At 39.6% G+C, this 24,953-nt stretch overlaps 1 protein-coding gene across 2 annotated transcripts in view; it reads left to right on the top strand.

Annotated features, from left to right (window-relative positions):
* The window catches only part of AJAP1 (adherens junctions associated protein 1), a 1,259,307-nt gene that overhangs the window by 1,058,871 nt on the left and 175,483 nt on the right, over positions 1 to 24,953 (top strand). The window contains exon 5 of one of the 2 annotated variants that reach the window (XR_006363642.1): positions 1,402 to 1,536. The exons of the other annotated variant lie outside the window; for it this stretch is intronic. The gene's annotated coding sequence lies outside the window, so the exon portion shown is untranslated. The remainder of the gene's footprint in view (positions 1 to 1,401; positions 1,537 to 24,953) is intronic. 2 annotated transcript variants of the gene reach the window in all.

Here is a 24,953-nt window from a genome sequence, read left to right as displayed (position 1 = left end):
TCTCTTTGGTGTTCAGAACTATGTTGAAAAACTTTGTTCATAAAATGCAGGATAGAAGATGACCACTGGTTTCAGTATTAGTACTGTTTTATGCGAACTGTAGGATTTATATTTTGGTGCTTATTTCTAAATGGTACCAACATGTTGATCTGAACATTAGAAGAATGCAATGTTTTGTCTGTTCATCTGATTTACACTAGTTACATAAGTCAATTGTAGAACTCATCTGTGACCCAAAACATTAGCTATGTTTATCGTCATCTTAGAACTTGAAACAGGAGGTTGGCAAACCTTTGACTCACAAAGCTTGCATATTTAATTGCTGAGCAATAGAAGCAGCACATTTCTGGTTCAAAATGTTGGGGAGAGATGCAAAAGTATAATGTCAGAATAATACACTAATAAATATATGCTGCTGAAAATACTGACCCATTAATATCAATATACTATGTTTATTGGTTATCAACCAGTAATAGCTTTACAGAGTTTTAATAAGAGCTTGAATGAACTACCTTAACATGAGTGGTGGTAAAAACATCATAAATAACCACATGCATTAAAAAATAAAGGTAACACAAAACAGATCAGTCTATTAATGGATATATGGTTACCTCACTAGGCAATCAGCATTGCAACAAATGTATACTTTTTGGCAATTCTTTTCTAACAATTGCTCATTGGAAATTGTAGTTCAGAGTCATCTTTTAATCTGTAACCATTACATGTCCTGTTTCTATTTGTTTTGAGCTTGTTAGTATCTAGTGCTGGGTGAAATGTAAATATTCCTGGCAAAAAAGCATGCATTTGCCACTCTTTCATTGTGCATTGTTTGCAAAATAGTACAATACATTGCATATGTTACTTATTTTATCAGCTGTCTTTTTGCAAAGTGTATATTCTAAACAATATTAAGAAATATCAATTTCGGAACATATTTTCTCTGTTTCTAAAATGTGCACCATTTTATGTTTAGACTAATGTGCTAATTTAAAAGTAAACAAAATTTGTATTGCACGTTCAATTTAAATGTAGACTGTTGTAATATTATGCAACATTTGGGAATTTTTGCAAGGAGTGCACAAGATAGAACTTTCTAATTTTGCCCACCACATCATTATGTGCTTTTGTAGCTTTCATTTATAGCTTTAAATATTATATGGCATTTTCAGATCATATTAACATTTATTTATAATGACTGTCAGGACATTGGAATGCATTAGCAAAGGCTGCCTTAAGATATGTTTCTAAGTAGAACATTTTTTCTACCGTGAAATCACTAAGCCAGAGAATATTATTTCTTTTGAAAAAAGATAAGGGTATTTTTCTCAGGCCTTCATACTAGAAAATGCATGTTGTATTACGTACCAGCACATGCAACCCCATTTTTCCTGCTCACTACAGACCCTCTTCCAGTTCTGAACGGCATCTAATCCCTGTGGCCTTTGTCTCTGAAAAATGGTTTGAAATCTCCTGCTGACTGGCTGACATCTATTTTACTTCCCGGGGGCGGGGCAGACATCGTGTTTCTGTTTACTGGTATGTACTACTATTTAAATTTTTTCCTTACCATACAGCTTTTACTAAGAATATACCTTGTAAAAATGTTTTGACCCTACTAATTTCATAGATAGTCAAAGGAAAAGGCATAAAAGATTATAAAGGAAACTTGTAGTTTGCTTTGAATTATGTAACTTCAACCCATTTATTTGTCTTACAATTAGGTGTACTTAAATGAAAAGCTAAAGGAAAACATGAACATTGAACATTGTTTTATTTGGACTCTAAGTATTAGTAATACTGCCTTTTGTTTGCAAAACAGACGAGTAACATAAGTAGCTATTGTCTGAGGAATATGGGAATTGACACATTATCATTTAAATGGTAGATCAGAATATTAAGTTTTACTGTGTTTGGAACCATTAACTATAACATTCAATCTATAATACAGTCAATTTTAATGCATTTATTACAGGAATGGAAAGTATTACAGGTTCTAAAGACTTGCAAGCCATAATTAATATTCCAGTTGTTGTTATTTATTTTTCTTTTTGGCCTTCCTGAATCTAATTTATGTAACAGGTTCACTTTCAGAGCCAGAAAATAAAAATAAAAAAAGTGCATTATTTTAATATGACAGTCCATGATCCCTACCACAGGGAGTTACACAGTAGGTAAAGAAAGGGAATAATAAATGTTCAGCTTACTGCTAAAATGGATAATGACTCAATGCTATTTAAATTTTAATTGTTTTAAAAAATATCCTAATGATGACTTGCATTGTCTTATTTTCTTACTCATTCTCTTTTTAACTTTATATCTTACTTTAAAAAATAAACTTGCTTTGCAATAGCATTTACTTGAAAAAAATAATGCCTCACTATTATGATCTAAGTATTATTATTATTATTATTGTTATTATTATTATTATTATTATTATTATTATTATTATTCCAAATTATTATTATTATTATTATTATTATTATTATTATTATTTCTTTATGGGTTATACATACATATAATCAAAAAAAGGAAAATCTCAGAGATGAGTTACATTTATAAAGAAAGTCCATTTTAATCACTCCTTGATGACTGTAACAGAGTATAAAACATTGTGTTGCCAGTGGGTGAACCACTCAGTAACTCAAGTTATTTGGAATTTTATATTAACGTTATGGTCTGTAACAGTATATTTAATTTCACTGTTGTTCAATAATAGTTTATCTGCTGTGTTGACAATCCTGTGAAATACATTGTAGTGCAACTCATATTATTTCTGCTCATCATAATACATAATAGTGACCATATACAATGTCCCTTTGATCTTAAAATTAAAGTAGCTACCTAAATAAGTATTAATAAAAATGGATTTTATTGATACTGCCATCACAAAATTATCATGAAGAGGAGCCAGTTTTGCAACTATATGTATCTAATTAACAAAAAAAACATTCATTTATTTAATTAGTTATGTACATTTGCCAAAGTATAAAAACAACATATTTTATTTTATTTTTAGTTTATTTTATAAGATGGATTGACCATTAGATCATTTTTACAGTTGCAGCCTAGTTACAGTAAGACTAAAATAAAACTACACAGAATTAAACAGTTGCAACACATATAAAGAAATACCATTTAGATGAATCTTAAAATGTATACAAGTAGATAAGTCAAGGGGTTAGAAGTGGCTGTTTTTAGAACCACCAAATGAGTTTGATTAATTTTCACTACAATACTCTGGGTTTGGTTTCTGGTCAGAGACTTGACATTTGATAGCTTGTAGCAACAGGTGAGAAGCTGCAAGTAAGACCACCCCTAAATAAGAAGTTGTTGGAAAAGCCAACCGATCATACAAGTGCAGCAATGGAAGGAGGGGTATCCTGCAACAATCTAAGAATCCTGGTAGTCTGCTGAAGTGTAACAATGCAGTAAAAGGGTTCCAGTTTTCAATACTGACCAGTTTGTAGATTACTGTGGCCAATTGAAGTTATGGGCAACATTACTTCCATAGAAACAATAGTACAGTAGAAATTATTTTTACTTGTACATCATTATTAGCAGATTTTATGATAAGGGTTATACTTCCTTAAGAATTGTACTTTGAACTGATAGAAATAATGAGGGATATGAACTTGTACTGAAATGAAGTAGAAAGTGAAGATTTCTGTGTGGTATTTAACCTTTTCTGTTAGGTTTTATGGTGAAATGCTGTTGTTTTACTTATTTATTTTTTTATTTTATTCACAAAGTGAGTCAGGAAGGTGCATTGGACTGATATTTAATGGACAAGGGGAGGTATATGTTGTACTGTTCCTTGCTATTTATCCTCTTTACTTTGAGAGTGTCCTAAAGCAGTTGGAGGAATTGCAGGGTGCTCCCTTAAGGATTTAAAGAAAGGCAAAGGAGTGTGTGGTGGCAAGGCTGTGATTGTATGAAGTGGAGAGTGTGGACTTCTATGCAGCTTTAGGCAGGATTTTTTTATGTTCAGTTTAGAGTGGAGATTTCTGTGCAGTGTTAGAATTTTTTTTAATGTCTGGTTTACAGTGCAGATTTCTGTGCTAAGTTAGGCAGTTTTTTCTTGTTCAGTTTACAGGGCAGATTTCTGTGCAGTGTTAAGACTTTGTTTAATGTTTGGTATAGAGTGTAGATTCCTGTGCAGTGTTACAGCATTTTTTTATGTTCAGTTTAGAGCGTAGATTTCTATGTAGTGTCTGTTTTATTTTGTTTATCAGTGAAATTAAGCTAGTTTACTTACTTGTAATTTATTTACAAATTGTGTTAAAGGGGATGTGTTAGACTGACATTTAAAGGACTGAGGAAAACTGTACATTCTCACATTCCTTGCTATTTACTCTCTTTACTTTAAAACTGCCCTAAAGTAGTTGGAGAAATTGTGGCACAACCTCTTAAGGTTTAAAAAAACCATGGGAGCTAGCAGCCACAAAGCTATGATGTTATACTGAAGTTAAGTGCAGTGTGGAGACACGTATGCATTTAGGTGATTTTTTTTTATATTTATCTGCAAAATGCTGTTATTTTACTGATTTTAGATTGATGTGTAAGGGACAGAGGAATTTGTATGTTTCCCTTTTTCAGCTATTCTTTCTCTTTATTTTAGGAGTGCCCTAATGTGGTTGGGGGAACTGCGGCACACTACATTGAAGATATAAGGAAAGGCATGGGAACAAGTAGCCACAAGCTCAAGTGACTATGCAGACAAGAGATCAGAATATTATTTAAGTTTTTATAAATATTTTAGCAGTTTAACCAGTGCTGTTTTGCAGACCCCATAGAAAGAGGTTGTTGAAAGAAATGAAATACATGTAAAATGTATTTAGAGGCCAATTGTATTCTACTCTATAATCACAGTAGTAACTCTAATTTCTGGAAATGTAAATATATGATAAAACTGTATGACATAATTAAAAGTTAGGACTGTTTGTAAGCTTCTGAGCAGTGCCAAAGTCTCTTCTTCAACTTTTCCCTTAGATCTGCTAGTTCTCTCCTCGCCTGCACTTTTACTAGCTTGTTAGTTTAGAACTTTACCAGACTTCTTTTGGCAATTATTGTAGTACACAAAAGTGCTACCAGTACTAAACGTTCTACAAGGAAACAGCTCTAGTACTTATTAATGGCCACCCCTCCAGGCATGCCTAAAGGTCAGTTCCCTGTGCTTTCCTCTATTAACCTGGTGAACTTGGACATCCTGAGGCAATGTAGCAACTGCCTCATGTACACTGACATCCATCTCCTTTTACCCCCCAACACTCAAACTTGTGAGAGATGCACTTATATATCAAAATTGGAAGCCATGCACTCTCCAGCCAAGACCAGCATAGCTGGTCAAGAGGAGAAGGTCAACACTTGTACCACACCACATGGAGCGCATAACCCTCCAGAACACACACCAGCATTGCCTTCACATAAAAACACAAACCACACATGCACCTTCGTGGAGGCTCTCAATAAAAATCTAACCAAACAGCAGAGACCTCCAAGGCAGAAATGCACTCGACCACTGCAATACAACACTAATCACGAGACACATAACTCTCCTAAACAGTGTGCCACTCAACCAAAGCCCCTGAGGCAAAACAGCATGCCCGACACACCAGTCATAGGTGACTCGATAGTGAGGCACACTGATGTCTCACTCACTAAGTTGAATAAGGAGAAAGTAACAGTCAGCTGCCTGTCAGGCATCAGGATCCACCACATAATGCACACACACTTAGGTCCCACAACAACAGGTACAAATATGACTCTGTCATTGTACATGCAGGTGTGAATGACCTGAGACGTACCTCCCTGGACTACATCAAAAGAGACATGGAAGAGCTCTCAGATTATGTAGCCCAGGTGGGTATGACCCTAGCCCTGAGCAGCATCCTACCATTACCCAGAATGATACCATAGTACAAGCAGAAAATTGTTGATTTCAACAATTGGCTAAGTTTCTGGTGTCATTCTAACAGGATCCAGCATCTGTCTGCCTGGGATGACATGATTGACAGACCTCGATGCTTTGCCAGAGATGGCCTACATCTGTCACCCCCTGGGTTCTGGATAATGGCCAATGCTCTTGCCACCCCTATAGTGCCATTTTTTAGGCGGTATTCCAAAGACCAAATTACCACTGTAGCAGCTACAAACAAATGCAGTTTCAGGGTCATGCTGCTCAACGCTAGAAGTCTAAATCTCAAAATGTACTTGCTTGAAGTACTCCTTAAAATGGAGAACATCGACATTTGTGCTGTAACAGAGACCTGGTTCAAGGCAGCAGAAAGCACCCTTGCACTACCAAGCTACAACTCATACACCTTTCAGCCCCAAAATTTGCTCCAATGGCGGTGGTGTTTCCATATTCATAAATAAGGGATGTGCACATCTCCAGACTGGTAGCCCAGCATAATGCATCTGAGATACTTCAGGTGCAGCTAACATTGTGTAAGACAGCGATTCAGGTCGTAGCCTGCTATAGGTCCCCAACCATGTCCCAAGATTCACACTCCACATTCCTAACCACCCTCGAGAATATTAGGGTCCAACCTAATACTCTCATACTGGGCCACTTCAACTACCCCTCCATTAACTGGGAAAACTACTCATGTACCAATACACTTGACCAACGCTTTCTGGAACTCATTAATTCCAATGACCTGGACCAACTTGTTCTTACCCCCACTAGAGGTTGTAACATCCTTGATCTGATCATTAATAACATGGGCGTCCATTGCTCTACACCAATAGTCAACTCCTCCATGGTTAGTTCTGATCACAAGCTAATCACCTTGGAAATCCACATCCCCCACCCCCAACAAAGATAACCACGATGAAAAACTTCTCCAAAGCTAACTTTGGGATCCTAAAAATAGAGGCGGCTAACTTCACTGCACCCATGCAAATGGAGAATAGTTGCATGACCGCCATATCATACACAAATGCACTGTACAAACACGTACACAAATGCATGGATCTCGCCACACCCAATAGAACTAAGACACTCTCCTTAAAAAAAAGGAAGCCAATATGGTGGTCCCCTGCCATAAACAAACTCTACAACAGAAGGAGGAAACTGATGCGGAATAAGGTGAAGTCCCAAGACTGGAAAAACTCCCATATCAGCCTCTGCAAAATGTTGAGATCCCTCATCAAATCCTCTAATACAAGCTATGAAAACAGAATTGCAGCTAGTAAAGATAACCACAAGGCCTTCCATAGTTATGTAAAGTATCTAAAAGGCAATACCCAGATTTGCTCTGAGCTACTGCACAATGGTATTTCCTTTACCGAGCCAACAAACATTGCAAATATACTGGTGAACAGATTCAGTGCTAACTTTAACCCCCCCCCCCCAAAGGACCAATCACAATACCAGTAGATTGCCAGGCACCCAGTAATACTGCTGCACAGGTTAAAACAGCACTGCCCAAGGCCAAGAATACAGCTTCTATGCGACCTGACAGTATCCGTGGCTGTGTTCTACATGAACTACAGAGTGAACTGGCACTTCAGCTGTGTACCCTGTTCAATCACAGCCTCACCTCAGGCTTTGTCCCTGCTGAATGGTGCACTGCTACAGTCATCTCTCTCCACAAAGGAGGAGCGACTACAGACCCTGGGAACTATCGCTCCATTAGCCTGACGAGTCTGATATGCAAAGCTATGGAATGCATCTTTATGGACCTAATAAACTAGGGTATAGGGAATTTCCAAACTCTGGATCCTACACACTTTGGTTTTGTGAAGGGTAGCTCATGCCTGCTCAACTTGGTCGACTTCTTTGACTCAGTCACCAGAGCTGTGGATGAAGGTAAGGTGATTCATACAGCCTACCTTGATCTGGCCAAGGCCTTTGATACCATTCCCCACTCAAAAATCAGAAAAGCTTACTAAGCTAGGCATCAACCCCTATATCACTAGGTGGGTTGCAAACTGGCTCACAGATAGAACTCACAGTGAGAAAGTAGCTCAAACCGCCGACCAGTCATGATTAGAGACCCACAGGGTTAGGTCCTGGGTCCTCTCCTGTTTGGTATCTACTTCTCTGAAGTCCAGACTGACATGAAGGGACTGTGGTTGACAAAGTTTGCAGATGATTGCAAGTTGGGAGCTATTATTAACTCCCCAAGTGATGCTGACATCCTACAGAAAGGCCTTAATGAGACCAACGACTGGTGTCAGAACCATGGCCTTAAGCTCAATGCCAAAAAATGTGTCTTCATCCCCTTTGGGAAAAACCCGGTTCCCTTGAATTACCACATTGATGGTAGTCCACTGAACACAAAAGGCATTATAAGAGATCTGGGAACACAGGTTGACAGCAACCTCTCTTTTGACCACCACATTGCCACTGTGATCAGAAAGTCCTTCTATGTGACACATCTCATTACTAAGAGTTTTGCATCCAGGAAGAAAGAGGTCATTGTCTCCCTCTAGTCTTCTCTCATTAGGCCAATCATTGAGTACGACGCCCCATTTGGCATGTAGCTCAATAGACACCTGCAACAAGTGGAGAGGCTGCAAAAGTAACTATTCTTTGTCTCATATCGCCTTCTTACAGGCAATCTCTGCTTGACTAACAAAGCCATGTCTGACTCGGCTCTGTTAGAAATGCTACATCTAAAGAAATCCCAATCCCTCCACACCACATGCTCCAGAGACCTCAACCTTATTACTACAATCAACAGAACATGCTGGAGGAACAGGTTTATAACCCAGAGACTGCCATCCTATGGAATGGACTTCCCATACATGTCAAGCAGAGCACTTCACTGGCCCTCTTTAAAAGAAATCTTGATGAGTGGATGGGAAGTAGAAAATTCACCCCGGGGATCACGCCAGTGGCTCTACTCGACAGAAGCACTAGGAACTAAGGTTGGGTGGCATGATGCCAGGATAATTCTATGGGCTAGGCTTGTGAAGGCTCCTGGACCATTAGCTACGTACACACCTATGAACCTATGAACAAATGGAAAAAATGGCAACAATAAGAAATGATGTCTAGGAAAACATTTCAGAATCTGGTGGAGTTAGTTCTGAAGTGAGAAAGAGGACAGAAAACTTAAAAGAAGTTGCAATTTTAGGAAGACCACAAAGTAGTAAAAATAGAAGCATGAAATAAGACAGAGATGAAAAAGTTGGATAAATTGAGTATTGGAAGAGTGGTATATATCTTGCTGTCAGAGGTCTACAAGACTGAGGGCAAAATAAAAGTATAAAAGAGGCCTAGGTTGTACTACTAAGGGTAGTTAGGTTTTAGTTCATAGGTTCATAGGTTCATACTAGGCTATCTGCCCTGGGGTAATTATAAGCCTAGCCCGATTCTGTATGGCTTACACCACCCCTTGATTTGAGTATACTGTGCCCTTTTAAGGTTTAGTTTACTGTGCCTCTGTCTAATAGTGACACAGGAGTAATCCCTGGGACAAACCTATGATCCCCCATCCACTTATCGAGATTCTTCTTGAAGAGATTCAGTGAGGTGCTCTGCCTCACATGAACTGGAATTCTATTCCAGAGCGAAAGGAGCCTCTGGGTTATGAACCTGTCCCTCCAGCAAGTCCTATTTATTTCTGTGCTGCGGTTCAAGTCCCTCGAGCGTGTGGCTCTAAGGGATTTAGATTTACTGAGGTGGAGCATGTCCATTAGTTCTGGATTTGACATAGCTTTGTATGTCAGGCATAGATCGCCTCGAAGTAGGGGTATGCAACTGAGTAGAGCTGGAGTTTTTTTAACCGAGCAGCATATGGCATCTGTTTGAGACCCTTGATCCTCTTGGTGAGATACTTTTGGGGTCTTTCTAATTGCTGCAGGTGTCATGTAAGGTACATCCCAAAAGGGGCATTGTATTCTATGATGGGCCTGATGAGGGATGAATAAAGGGGCACGATTACCTCTCTTGATCTAGATGTGAAACCCTTCATGATGAGGTGGGCTATGTAGAAGGTCTTTCTAACCACTTTGGCAATGTGGTTTTCAAAGGAGAGATTGCTATCAACCTGGGTCCCCAGGTCCCTAATAACTTTCTCTGTACTTAATGTGTTTCTGCCTATGTGGTAATTTGTGGGTACATTGTTTTTGCCAAAGGGTATGACTATACATTTTTTGGCATTTAGCTTTAAACCATGGCACTGGCACCAGTTATCTGTCTCTGTGAGACCTTTTTGAATGATGTTTGTGTCAACTGGAGAGTTGATTATGGCGCCAAGTTTGCAGTCGTCTGCGAACTTGGTGAGCCATAGTCCTCCCATGTTTGCCTGTACCTCAGAAAAGTATATACCGAACAAGAGTGGTCCCAGGACAGAACCCTGTGGGATGCCACTTGCGACCGGTTTCAAGTCTGACATGGCTCCAGCAACTCTCACTCTGTGGGTTCTGTCTTTGAGCCAGTTTGCGACCCATCTTGTGACATAGGGGTTTATATTTAAGCTGGATAGCTTATCTATGATGCCCGAGTGGGGTATTGTGTCAAATGCCTTTGCAAGGTCCAGATAGGCTGTGTGGACTACCTTCCCTTCATCTATGGCTTTGGTGACTGTTTCAAAGAAGTCAACCAGGTTCAAAAGGCAGGATCTGCCCTTGACAAAGCTGAACTGGGTAGGATCTAGTGTCTGTAGGTCCCCAATGTCTTTGTTTATGAGCTCCATGATGATCCTCTCCATAGCCTTGCAGACTAAGCTAGTCAGGCTTATGGGGCGATAGTTTCCAGGGTCTGTAGAGGCTCCACCTTTGTGGAGTGGGACCACTGTTGCTGTACGCCATGTGGGCACATATCCTGTAGTGAGGCTGAGATTGTATAGCTGTTTTATTTGAGGGATTAGTTCCTCTTGTAGTTCATGTAGGACGCAACTTGGGACGCCATCTGGTCCCATGGAAGCAGTGTTTTTTGCTTTGGAGAGGGCAGCTTTCACCTGAGCATCTGAGATGTTTGGGAGGCAGCCCTCTGCCGTGATAGATACTTGCTCTTTTGGGGGGGAGGGGGTGGAGAAGTTTGCACTGAACCTGTCTGCCAGGATATTGGTGATGTCTGTGGGTTCAGTGTATTTTTTGTCATTTAGAATCAACTCAGAACAAGTCTGGGAGTTGCATACCAGGTTTCTAACATAACTGAAAAAAGCCTTATGATTGTCTTTGGTGTCCTGTGCAATTTTTCTCTCGAAGCTGGCCTTGGAGGATTTTATGAGGGATCGTAATTTTTTGCTAGTACTGATCAGAGATGCCTTCCCTATTAGGGATTTTGCTGTATCATGTAGTAGCTTCCTCCTTCTGTTGTACAGTTTATTTATGGCAGGGGTCCACCAGACTGGACGCCTGCCTTTGGATGATTGGGTCTTGGATTTGTTTGGGATAGCATGATCCATGCATTCCTGGTGATGTCCGTAGAATGCATTTATATAGGATTCTGCAGTTTGGGCTGCAGTTTCCACTGGCCCTGGGGCCTTGAAGGATTCCACTTCGGTTTTGAGAAGTGAGAAGTTCGCTTTTGAGAAGTTTTTCACTGTGGTTTTCTGGGCTGGGGGTGGGGTCGGGAAGTGGACATCCAGTGAAATTAATTTATGGTCTGATCTTACCAATGAGGGATATACTTCTGGTGTGGAGCATAGACTCCCCATGTTGGTAATGATCAGATCTAGTATGTTGTCCCCTCTTGTGGGAGTGGTGTCTAGTTGTTCCATAGCATTTGAGTTTATAATTTCCAGGAATCTTTGGGCTAAGGTGCTGGGGCTTGAGTAGTGCTCCCAGTCAATGTTTGGGTAGTTGAAGTCGCCCAATATAATGGTGTTCGGAGAGATCTTCATGTTCTCCAATGTTTTCCTTAAGGCCGAATGGGATTCCTGACTTTGAGAGGGTGGTCTGTAGGATGCTATAAACTGAAAAGCAGTCTTGCCCACTGTTAGTTGCACATGGATGGTCTCCGATACTTCGTGCAATGCCACTAACCTGGAGGTGTGGATATCCTTGATAAATATGGAAACTCCCCCTCCTTTTGTGGTTTGGTCTGGGTTTTGGGGCCGAAAAGCATGATACGAGGTATAGCCTGGTAGTGCTGGGGTGCTCTCTGGAGCCTTGAACCAGGTTTCTGTCACTGCACAGATATCGATGTTCTCCATACTGAGGAGAGCTTCGAGTGCATGCATCTTGAGGTTAAGACTTCTGGCGTTTAGCAGCATTACCCTTAGTTTCTTGTTCCTTGTGCTGTCTATGGGGGTGGGTTTGACTTTTGAGCCTTGCCTAAAAAAGGCACTATGGGGGTGGCAAGAGCCCTTGCCAATATCCGAAAGCCCAGTGGTGACAGGTGCAAGCCGTCCCTAGCGAAGCAACGTGGCTTGTTGAGCATGTAATCACAGGCTGACAGACACTGGATCCCCTTTGAATGACACCAAAATTTTAGCCAATTGTTAAAATCGATCATTTTGTCTTTGTACTGTGGCATCATTCTAGGTGAGGGTAAGATGCTGCCCAAGGTCAGGGTCATACCAGCCTGGGCTACATGATCAGAGAGCTCCTCTATGTCTCTTTTCATGTAGTCCAGGGAGGTACATCTCAGGTCATTCACACCAGCATGTACAATGACTGAGTCATATTTATATTTGCTTTGGAGTGACCTGAGTGCTTGCGTTATGTGTCGGATCCTAGCACCCGACAGGCAGCTCACTGTGACCTTCTCTTTATTCAGCCTGGTGAGCGGGACATCAGTGTGTCTGACAATAGAGTCACCTATAACAAGAGTATCAGGTGTGTTATTCAGCCGTAAGAGCTGTGGCTGCTTGGCACACTGACTTTGTGGTTATGTGTTGTTTGTGTTTTGTTTTGAGGTAGCGTTTGCTTGGATGTCTGCTTTGGAGGTCTCTGTTGCTTAGGTAGATTTTTATTTAGAGCCTCCAAGTATGTTTTTGTGTATTTATGTGTTTGGTTCGCTGATGTGGTGGGACTATGTGATACTGGAATTGTGTTGTGTGAGGTTACCTTCTCCTCCTGACTGGTTACACCAGTTTTGAGATGAGAGAGCTCAGCCTCCAGTTTGGATAAATAGTTGCATCTCTCACATATATTTGAACCTGTTTGGAGGAAGAGAGGGTTGTCCGTGTACATGAGACAGTTGCAACATTGCCTCAAAATTCCCAGATTCACCATCTGGACTGGAGAGGAAACCATTGACTGACCTTTGGACATGCTAGAGTAACAGGGAAACTGAATTTAAGATGAACCAATAGAGGACAGGGTAATCGTAGAGAGTAGAAGATTAAGTAGTGCTTATGGTTTAATAGTGCTAACTTGTAGGATTACTTAATTGGACCAGTGAAGGGCCTTAGAATGAGAATATGGTGTTTAAATTGAGAGATAGAGCAGTTCTAAGGGAAAAAGTGAAGAGCAGACTTTGTGGAGCCAGGAATAGTTTAAACCCAATTAAGTGGCGCTGTCCGCTCTTGCGCCATGCACAAAAACACGCAAAACCGCGCAAAAGAGGGTTTTAAGAGAGGAAGATGAAGGAGTTTTGGAATTGACCCAAAATGGCCAATAAAACTACAGTTTCAAGTCAGTAACCACTCCCACATGGGCAGGCAGGCTGCTCAATGTTTTTCACTGCCACTGATCAACAGAGAGACGTTCCTTTAGCCCAAGCAAAAAATGGCCTCACAGAAACTTACAAACAGTTCAAGAACAGCAAGCCTATAACTGAACTTTTTTAAATCTCAGAAAAGTGGGAAAAAAGCAAGATTTTTTTGTTTTTTTTGTTTTTTCAGAGATAGCAGAGGTTAACAAGTATCAACAAGTTATAACAGTGCAGTAAATGACCCCACACAAGAGTGCTAGGCCAAAGACAGATAAAATGCAAGTTTTGAGAAAAAAAATATTTTAAAAATAAGTGCAAACACGAAATTCAGTAAACAGCTCTAGGTTGTGCTCTAAATACAGTTACTAATGCAGAAATCAAATTTAACAAGCCAGAAAATACTCAAAATAGGCGGCTATGCAGAAAAACTTAGCAAATAAACAGAGGAAAAATACTTAAAGTCTCAAAAGTGGCTCCTTTCTTCTCTCAGCATTTTCTCCTCTTGGTGGGTGCTTCACCAACAGCCAGCAAGCCTGAAAAGATGCCAAAACCATGAGGCAACCAGGTTTTAAGAGAGGAAGATGAAGGAGTTTTGGAATTGACCCAAAATGGCCAATAAAACTACAGTTTCAAGTCAGTAACCACTCCCACAGGGCAGGCAGGCTGCTCAATGTTTTTCACTGCCACTGATCAACAGAGAGACTTCCTTTAGCTCAAGCAAAAAATGGCCTCACAGAAACTTACAAACAGTTCAAGAACAGCAAGCCTGTAACTGAACTTTTTTAAATCTCAGAAAAGTGGGAAAAAAGCAAGATTTTTTTTTTTGTTTTTTGTTTTTACAGAGATAGCAGAGGTTAACAAGTATCAACAAGTTATAACAGTGCAGTAAATGACCCCACACAAGAGTGCTAGGCCAAAGACAGATAAAATGCAAGTTTTGAGAAAAAATTATTTTAAAAAATAAGTGCAAACAGGAAATTCAGTAAACAGCTCTAGGTCGTGTTCTAAATACAGTTACTAATGCAGAAATCAAATTTAACAAGCCAGAAAATGCTCAAAATATGTGGTTATGCAGAAAAACTTAGCAAATAAACAGAGGAAAAATACTTAAAGTCTCAAAAGTGGCTCCTTTCTTCTCTCAGCGTTTTCTCCTCTTGGTGGGTGCTTCACCAACAGCCAACAAGCCTGAAAAGATGCCAAAACCATGAGGCAACCAGGTTTTAAGATAGGAAGATGAAGGAGTTTTGAAATTGACCCAAATAGCCAATAAAACTACAGTTTCAAGTCAGTAACTACTCCCACAGGGGCAGGCAGGCTGCTCAATGTTTTCCACTGCCACTGATCAACAGAGAGACTTTCCTTTAGCCCAAGCAAAAAATGGCCTCACAGAAACTTACAAACAGTTCAAGAACAGCAAGCCTGTAACTGAACTTTTTTAAATCTCAGAAAAGTGGGAAAAAAGCAAGATTTTTTGTTTTTTCAGAGATAGCAGAGGTTAACAAGTATCAACAAGTTATAACAGTGCAGTAAATGACCCCACACAAGAGTGCTTGGCCAAAGACAGATAAAATGCAAGTTTTGAGAAAAAAGCGATTTTAAAAATAAGTGCAAACAGGAAATTCAGTAAACAGCTCTAGGTTGTGCTCTAAATACAGTTAAAATGCTAAAAATATTAGGTACAAGGTTAATACAAAAAGGATTAATGAATCTGAAAGGCTAGGAAAAATGGTCAACATGAATAAGAAAATACCAATAGTGAGTATTCAGGAATTCAAAGTCAAATATTTATTTACTTAATGTTGAGGGGGATGAAAAATTACCTACCATGTATAGATAAACTGAAAGATTTTGCATCAGCACTGTGTGGGGTTAGAGCATCTGACATAAGGAAGGGGGCTTGTACATGGTAAATAGCAACAAGCTCAATATGGAATAGTAGTCTGTGCAGGCAATAATGGTATGGAGAAGACACTTATAATTAAAGGAGACAAAATTGATAACAAAGCACTATTCCAAAGTTTGGGTTAAGGTAATATTCATTCATATCTTCCCCACAACTAAAGATGGAGAGTTTTGTAAGCCTGCTAATAGTAGTCTTGCTTATGCAAATATATTACTGTCCAGTGGAATGTTTTACATCTGTGCAATGTAATTTGAAACATCAAATAAAATCTTACGCCTCAAACTTGGTAAGATAATAAACACTTATTTAGAGGTGGGACTGAGAGTATTGTAAATCATGTCTGACAAGGAAAGAAGAAAGAAAAGTTAATATTGGTAGTAAGAAAAGAACAAGCTTAACAAAACATTAGATGTGTTAAGAGTGTTATTCTTGGAAATAAAATGTTGATATAGGGATAAGAACTGCAACATGTTTAAGTGCTTCAAATAAACCTTTGCATTTTCAACATAAAGTTCATGTTAAATTTTTAGGAATGAAGTGAGAGAAGTTCATTATTAGTCCACAACAATGAAAAATCAGAAATACAGGGTTTTATAGATCCCAGCCATGTGAAGTCAGGAAAAGAATATTTTGGTCAATAGGTCAAAAGACTAGCTCCTTATAATAAATATATCATTGGGGAGATCTAAATCTTCCAAACATAAACTGGGAAAATGATAGTGACGGAGCTCATCAACAAAGTTTTAAGAGCACTAGTTTCTTTGTTTTTTAACATTCTGGAAGGTATAGCATTCGTGGTGCTCTTTCAGCTGTCAAACTCACAGCAAGAAACCTGTCCTACCAGAGGAGAAAATCTTAATGCTATTTTGCCTTCTTCTGAAAGTGTAATGTCAGAGGTGATGAATAGAAAACAGTTGAGGAAATTAGATAATTTGATTGCTAGCTGTAAGCTTGCTTAGAACTTAAAAGAAAGATTAAGCCTTACATGGAAGAAGGAATTATTATAGATCCAATTATAATTTCATTAGTAGATTTATTAATAATGAAGAATGGGAGACAATAGTTTGACAGACTACATTTGTGGATATGTGGAATGTGTTTTGTAAAAAAAAAATGAGTCTTTCAATGTAAATTACATTACACTCAGAAGAAAACCTTTAAATCAGAAGAAATATTGCCTCCCTTGGATGAGTCTTATATTATCACTTTTTTTTCTAATCCAGTAAATTATTCCCTATATCTCATGAGGTAGTTACCCTATCTTGTTTTGTTATAATCCCTTATATGCACTGGATGATATAGAATCTCATTTTGTTTTGCAGCTTCTGTAGCCAAACTTCATACTTTAAGTTAGTGTAGCAACTGTCTCATACTAATTGACAACTCTGTTGAAACCTTACAATGATTCAATATGTGAGAAGTGAAATCATTTATTTCATTTGGAGGCTACCTTCTCACCTTATAATGCACTTGGTATGTACAACACACATACACACACAGCAAGGAACCCTTTCACTAAACTAGCCTATGCTCAGATTGTTAAGAGAAAACTGCATATACCTTTCAGGCTGAAAACTAAGAAATATCAGATATTAGTTCAAACAACAACACATGACCCTTCACCTTTCACACCTACAGTCTGCACACATACATCTGAGAGTCACAAGGTTGCAAATTTTAAGCACGTATGGCCTCCAGAGGTTATGTCTAATCAAAGTATTGATTTTAGTAATGTGTGACTCTTCTGTTAGGCACACATACACCACCCTCACCAAGACAGATAAGAACAGGGTGATATTTTTCTCTTTCTAGAGTGAGGATCTCAGATGAAACAAGGATGCCTAAATCCCTGCATCTTGACAAATATGATTATGACCTGATAGTGGTCTCTATCGGGGTGAATGACCTTAGGTGCTCTACCTAGATGACCAGACTAAAAGATACGCCTGAAATTGCTAAGCAGGTGTCTGAGACAGGAAAGACTTCGGCCTTGAGTTATATTTTGTTAACGCAAGAATGATGGTGAAACTTATAGACAAGATCATTGTTTTTAATATGTAGCAGGCATCCGTCTAGGGGGATCCAGTATATTTCAGCTTGGCATGAAATGACTGGAAGCTTTCCTTCATTACCAGGGATAGTCTGTACCTTTTTTTTATCAAGGTATTTACATTCTGATTAGAGTCTTTGCTGTCCTCATAGTACCTTTTTCAGGCAGAGTCCATCTGATGCGTATTCCAACCTACTAATTTGCAGCACATTAATGTGGCTCTACTCAGTTCCAGGAGTCTTAACAAAAAAAATGCCCAAACTTGAGACTGCCCTACAACTTGAACACACTGACATATATATATTACAGAGACATGGTTTCAGTACAATGAAAGCACTTGGTCTGTTACTGGGTATTGCTCCCATTATGTCTTGTCACTTACTGACAATTGGGTATTCAGCATTTGTCAAGGATATTATCACCTTATGAGAGATTCCTCAGGACATTACACGTGAAAGCCTAGATTTCCAAATCACAATAAATAGCACTGATTAATACTCCATAAGAAGTTATAGAACATCTTCTAAGTCCACTTCTATGCATGAGAAGTACCTTAACACATTAGCTGAAATTTTCATTAAACATATCACCTTTCTAATGGGAAATGTCAACTATTCTTCAATAAACTGTCTGACTTACACTGCCAATAGCTGGCATGCACAATGCTTCATTGCGTCATTGACATTATAAATGCTAGCTCTGTTTTACATCTAGTTAGCCATCCTACTAAGGGCCTCTTCCTACTAGGGATTTAGTCTTCAGAAATATCACCACCTCTTGCATGTCTTCATCTGCATCATCCTGGCTTGTTTAATCAGACCATAATTCAGTTATCTTTTGCTTTAAAACTGATTGTATTTCCCCTATAAATATCTCTGTGTTTAGGGACTTCTCAAAATGAAATCTTCACTTAATGGATGATCTAATAAATTCTACTGTCATTTTCCTCAGATAGTGCTGATTGCTAAAACTGCCACCTATATCTTTGACTTCTACTCTATATTTATAAGGCATCTGCTTTCATACTAAATATAATAAAAATTTAAAAAACAAACTTCTGTGATGGAATACCCATATCAGTAAGTTATATAACAAGAGAAAGACATTTCTTTATGTCTATAAGAGGACTTCTTCTTCCAACCTTATGAGCACATTTAAGCAAACTAGAAAAGAGCATAAGAGAACAATTAAGAAGTTCAAAACTGAGCATGAACTTAAAATAGTCACTAAAAAGAAAAAAAATACAGACCTTTCTTTATTTATGCCAGGAATCTCAGAACTAGCACCAGCAATTTCCAGAGCTAGTTCACAATAATAATGCACATTTTGGTAGAAACAAAATTGCTAATATCCTAGATGAAAAACTGAATGCAATTTTTTCTCCACCCATATTTATATCTGTCCCATAGATTGCACAATCCTAGTAACTATGAAGCAAATTCTCTCAGCATCATTAAAAGCTAAGAACACCACATGCATGGACCCTGACAGTATACCAGGTTGCCTGATAATAACTGGCAAACATGCTTAAACTGAACTCCCACTTAACATCTGTAATCTAAACCTCGCTGCTGGTCACATTCCTGAAGCTTGTAAAACAGCCACTGTAAGCTGCTACAAGGGTGGCCCAACCATGGACCCAGGTAACCACAGAATTATTAGCTTTATTGTCTCATATGGAAAGCCATGGGACATACTATCACAGACTTCATTAATGTGGATATTGAGAATCTCTTAACTTTGGACCGTCACAAATTTGGCTTTGTCAAAGGCAAGTTCTGCCTCTTTAACCTCATTAATTTCTTTGCAAAAATTTTCCAAAGCAGTAGATGGTAGTTATGCAGTTTATATGGCATATCTGGACCTGGCAAAGCCTTTGACACTATTCCCTTTGCAGGCTTTATTGACAGACTTGTAAATCTAAACATAACAACTTATGATGCATAGTGGGTAACCAAATAGTTGTCTGACAGAGCTCATGTAGTTAAAGTTGTTGGTGCTGTTTCTGAAAGAAAAGAAGTTATGCGCAGTATACCACAGGGCTCAGTGATGGGCCCTCTCCTATTTGTCATCTTTTTTGAGATCTTCAGGATTGTTAAGGTTGCAGACGACTGTAACTTAGGTGATGTTGTTCGATCTTCCACTGATTCATTTTGCAACATTTCCCTCACTTCTGGAACAAACATGCTCCACATATCAAGCAAAGTAGCACTCATGCAACCTAGATGTTTGTTTGAGCAGGGTTAAGCGCTCCTTTGGTCTATCTGGTCTTGACCTTTTTGACTCTGGGTGGAATGCTTAAAAAGGGTTTTTGGCTATGCTTGTGATGGTCTGCAGACAAATATTTATCCATAGACCTATGAACCTGCATGCATCTGAAACATCATTTGTATGTTTCCATTTCTATAGTTTCTTTTTCAATGTAATCGTGTGATGGTTATAAATAACTTATCATAGAAATATATTCTGTGCTGAGTTATGCAATATCATATTGTAGAATATAATTTTAACTTTCTTCTCAACACTTGCTGTTCCTTTTTGCTTTTTCTTTGATACATTATGTAAAGATTGTTGTAGCTGAAAATGGTCATGACATCTACTCTACTTACTTTTAAACAAATAACCAAGAAAAAGTTAATTAAGTATGAGAAATTTTGGATGTCATATGTTTTTCTGTAATGATATAAAGATATGTAGCAAAACTGATGTCATAACTCCATCATCGTAAAGAAAAAAATATGGAATATAATACACTTGTATTGCTAAGCTGATACCATATGAACACCTAAAAACACAGAACTAATTCAGGCTAATATCAGCCTTTCTGATCCTAAACTGAATATTTATGCAAGGTAATAATTACCCCTTTCAAATGCGTAAAACCTTCCCATGCAGATGCATGCAAAACCATATATTTTGTGAGTCAGATGGCGACCCTTAATTAGCAAGATGACATACTGTGACAGGTAGCAGATTATAAGTTCATGGATTCATAGGTATTTACTAGGCTAATGTCCACAAGGGCCTTTTTAAGCTTTGCCATGCATTCCAAAGTTCTGACAAGTTCTGATACCATTGATAAGTGTAAGAAGGGGCTTGGGAGCTGAAACATTTACAGGCTGTCTGGGTCCATTCGAGACATAGGTACCAAACAAGGGATGAATTTACTGTTACCCATTCAATTGTCCCAGTTACACTTGAATTAGTTAGGGAAGAACTCTGCTTCACATTGATAGAAAGCCTGCTCAAGAAAAGAGGTAGTTAATAGCTTCATATGTTCATAGGTAGGTACTAGGCTATTGGCCCTAGGGCCTATATAAGCCTAGCCAAAAGGTACCCTGGCTTTCGCCACCCAAGAAAATTATTTTCCTGTGCCACTGTCAAGCAGAGCCACAGTAGTGATCCCCAGGGGGAATTTCCTATCTCCCATTCAATCATCAAGATTTTTCTTGAAGAGTGCTAATGAGAAGCTTTGTTTGATATAGATAAGTAGTTTGTTCCAGAGTATAGGAAGTCTCTGGGACAAGAATCTATCCCTCCAGCCTGTTCTATTTAATGTAGTGACAAGGTTTAGGTCCCTAGAGCATGTAGCTCAGAGGGATTGAGATTTCTTTAAGTGGAGCATGTCCAAAAGCTCTGGGTTTGACATAGCTTTGTGTGTTAGGCAGAGATTGCCTCTGAGTAGGCGATATGTGACGGAGTAAAGCTGTAGTTTTTTGAGATGGCCTGCGTAGGGCATCTGTTTGAGGCCGGTAATCCTCTTTGTGAGGTATTTCTGCGGCCTTTCCAGTTGTTGTAGATGTCTTGTGAGGTACATACCAAAAGGGGAGTTGCACTCCATAATGGGTCTAAAGAGGGATGAGTAGAGGGGAACAATGACCTCTTTTTTTCCTAGATGAGAAACCTTTTGTGATGAGGTGTGCCACATAGAAGGATTTCCTGACTACTGTGGCGATGTGATTATCAAAGGAGAGACTACTGTCCACCTGTGTCCCCAGTGTTAAGTAGACTACTGCCTATGTGGTAGTTCATGGGTACAGAGTTTTTACCAAAAGGGATGACAATGCACTTTTTGGCACTGAGCTTGAGGCCATGGCTTTGACAACAGGCATCAGTCTCAGCGAGGCCCTTTTGTAGGATTTCCACATCTTTTGGAGTTTTGATTATGGCTCCTTGTTTGCAGTCATCTGCGAACTTCATTAGCCAAAGACCTTCTGTGTTAGCCTGTACTTCAGAGAAGTAGGTACCAAACAGGAGAGGACCCAGGACTGAACCCTGTGGTATTCCACTTGCCACTGGTCTGAAGTTGGATTTGGAGTCTGCTACTTTCACAGTGTGGGTTCTGTCAGTGAGCCATTTGGCAACCCATCTTGTGACATAGGGATTTATACTTAGTTTAATAAGTTTATCTATAATTCCAGAGTGGAGGATGGTGTCAAAAGCCTTGTTGAGCTCTAGATAGGCTGTGTGAATCACCTTACCCTCATCTATGGCTTTGGTGACCGCTTCAAAGAAGTCTTTCAGGTTTAGGAGACATGATCTGCCTTTTACAAACCCGAACTGGGTGAGGTCCTGAGTTTGGAGATTACCAGTGTCATTGTTTATAAATTCCATGATGATACATTCCATACCCTTGCAGACCAGGCTCATCAGGCTAATGGGGTGATAGTTTCCGTGGTCCATGGTGGCTCCCCCTTTGTGGAGTGGGATAACCGTCACTGTGCACCATTCAGTGGGCACATAGCTTGAGGTGAGGCTATGATTGAACATGGTACTTAGGTGGGGTGCCAGTTCATTCTGTAGTTCATGTAGAATGCAGCCTGGGATGCTGTCAGGTCCCATAGATGCTGTGTTCTTGGCTTTGGAGAGTGTGTTTTTTACCTGTGCAGCTGTGATTACAGGAACTTTGCAATCTTCCGGTATAGAGATGGGCCATTTAGGGGATGAGAGGGGGTAAAGTTAGCACTGAACCTATCTGCCAGGATATTGACAATATCAGTTGGTTCTGTATATTTAATGCCATTGTGCTGTAACTCAGAGCAGATCTGTGTGTTGCCATTGAGATTCTTGACATAGCTATAGAATGCTTTTTGTTTGTCTTTAGAGTCAGTGGCGATTTTCTTTTCGTAACTAGCTTTGGAGGATTTCATGAAGGATCTCAGCTTCTTACTGAGGCTGACCAGGGAGTTCATCCAGTCATGGGATTTTACTCTTTTTTTGCAACAGTTTCTTTCTTCTGTTGTAAAGTTTGTTTATGGCAGGGGACCTCCTTTTTTTGGAGGATAGCATCTTGGTTCTGTTAAGGATTGCACGATCCATGCACTCGTGTAAGTGCTTATAAAGTGCATTTGTGTAGGATTCAGCAGTCATACCTCTATTGTCCGTCAGCATGGGTGTTGTGAAGTTTGCCACTTCTGTCTTACGAAGGGTGAAGTTGGCTTTGGAGAAATTCTTTATGGTGGTTTCCCTAATGGGGGGTGGGGGAGGGATGTGGATGTCTATGGTGAATAGCTTGTGGTCGGATCTGACCAATGAGGAATTGACCTCTGGTGCGGAGCACCGGTTGCCCATGTTGGTAATAACCAGGTCTAGGATATTGCTGCCCCTGGTGGGGTGTGGATAAGCTGATCCAAGGCATTAGAATTTATGAATTCCAGAAAACGTTGAGCACAAGAGTTGGTACATGAGTAGTTTTCTCAGTTAATGGTGGGTAGTTGAAATTGCCCATAATTAGGGTGTTAGGTTGTACCCTAATATTTTCCAGTGTATCAAGAAATGAGGAGTGGGAATCCTGGAGCATGGTGGGGGATCTGTAGCAAGCTACAGTTTGGATTGCGGTCTTGCCCAGAGTTAGTTGCACTTGGATAATCTCGGATGCATTATGCTGAGCAACTAGACTGGAGCTGTGGATATCCTTAATGAATATGGATGCATACCTGTCTCTCTAGAAGGTCCTATTTATTTCAAAGGAAAGATTAAAGTCTTTAGAATGCGCAATTCTGGTGCTGTTTGTTTTACAGATATGCAGGAGGTCTGTCAGAGTAGGGGTCTGACAATGGTTTGTATGCCAGGCATAGATCTCCCCTCAACAGCCTTTAGGAGACAGAATACAAGAATAGGGCCTTGAGGCAGTCTGCATAGGACATATTACTTATGCCCCATATTCTTTTAGTAAGGAACCTATGCGGGCATTCCAGTTGTTGGATATGCCTGGTTAGGTACATACCATAGTGTGCATTGTACTCAATGATAAGTCTAACGAATCCAAAATCCTGTGAGACAATGACTTCCTTGGATCTAGATGCCATACCTTTGTTTATAAGTTGTATAACAATTAATGATTTTCTCACTGCTATCAAAGGGTGATGGTCAAAGGCTAGATTACTATCTATGTATGTCCCCAAGTCCCTGACTAATGGTTCACCTGTTAGGACTATATAGTCAGTATGATAGTTACCAGGTGTGGATGACTTTCTGAAGGGTGCTGTTATGCATTTCTTGGCATATTGTTTTAATCCATGGCTCTGATACTAGTTATTTGTGTGTGTTAATCCTTCCTGGAGAACTTTTGTCTCATTGGGGGATTCAATGACAGCTCCTACTTTGCCATCTTCTGCAAATCTGGTCAGCCAGAGGCCATTGACATTGGCTTCAGAGGGGTAAATGCCAAAAAGCAGTAGTTCCAGGATAGATGCCTGAGGGACTCCATTTGTGACAGGCTTCTCTGTAGAGCTAGAATCCCCAGTTCTAAGTTCCAGGCTCCTATATGTGAGCCATCTTGCTTTCCACAAGGTGACTTAAGGGTTTGAACCTAACCTCTTGAGCTTATCAACAATGCCCGTACAGGGTATTGTGTTAAATGCCTTGGCAGGGCAAGGTAGGCAGTGTGTACCATTCTGCACTCATCCATTGCTTTGGTGATCTTCTGAAAGAAGTCCACCAAGTTAAATAGGCATGACCTGCCCTTGACATAACCAAATTAGGTTGGGTCCAGTGTCTGGAGGTTTCCTATGTCATTATTGATCATATCCATGATAAAATTCTTTCCATGATTTTGCATGAGAGACTAGTGAGACATGGGTCTGTAGTTTTCCACCTTTGTGCAGAGGGATGACTGTTGCTATTCTTTATTCATGAGGCTTGAAGCCTGTTTGGAAGCGATAGATAAATAGTAATTCCAGAGGGCCTGGTAGGTCATCTTTCTTGCTATTTACAAGGCATCCTGATTTGTGGGATATTATCTGGGCCCACTGATGCAGGGTTCTTGGCCTTAGAGAGCAATAAGGATGTGTTCCCTAGTGTGAGCAGTTAGATAGTCAATGATATGTCACTTCTACAGCCTAGTTATAGTATAGCAATGATTCAGCAGGAGCAATCTGTACTGATTATAGATAGCTGTTTAACTGAATGGTTCCCTTCTCATACTGATGAATAAGCCTGGT

The sequence above is a fragment of the Protopterus annectens genome, chromosome 2.part1, assembly GCF_019279795.1.
Source record: "Protopterus annectens isolate FY-2018-M chromosome 2.part1, PAN1.0, whole genome shotgun sequence".
Taxonomy (NCBI): Eukaryota; Metazoa; Chordata; order Ceratodontiformes; family Protopteridae; genus Protopterus; species Protopterus annectens.
The sequence above is the reverse complement of the archived record's forward strand: the minus strand, read 5'-3'. Positions and strand labels throughout refer to the sequence as shown.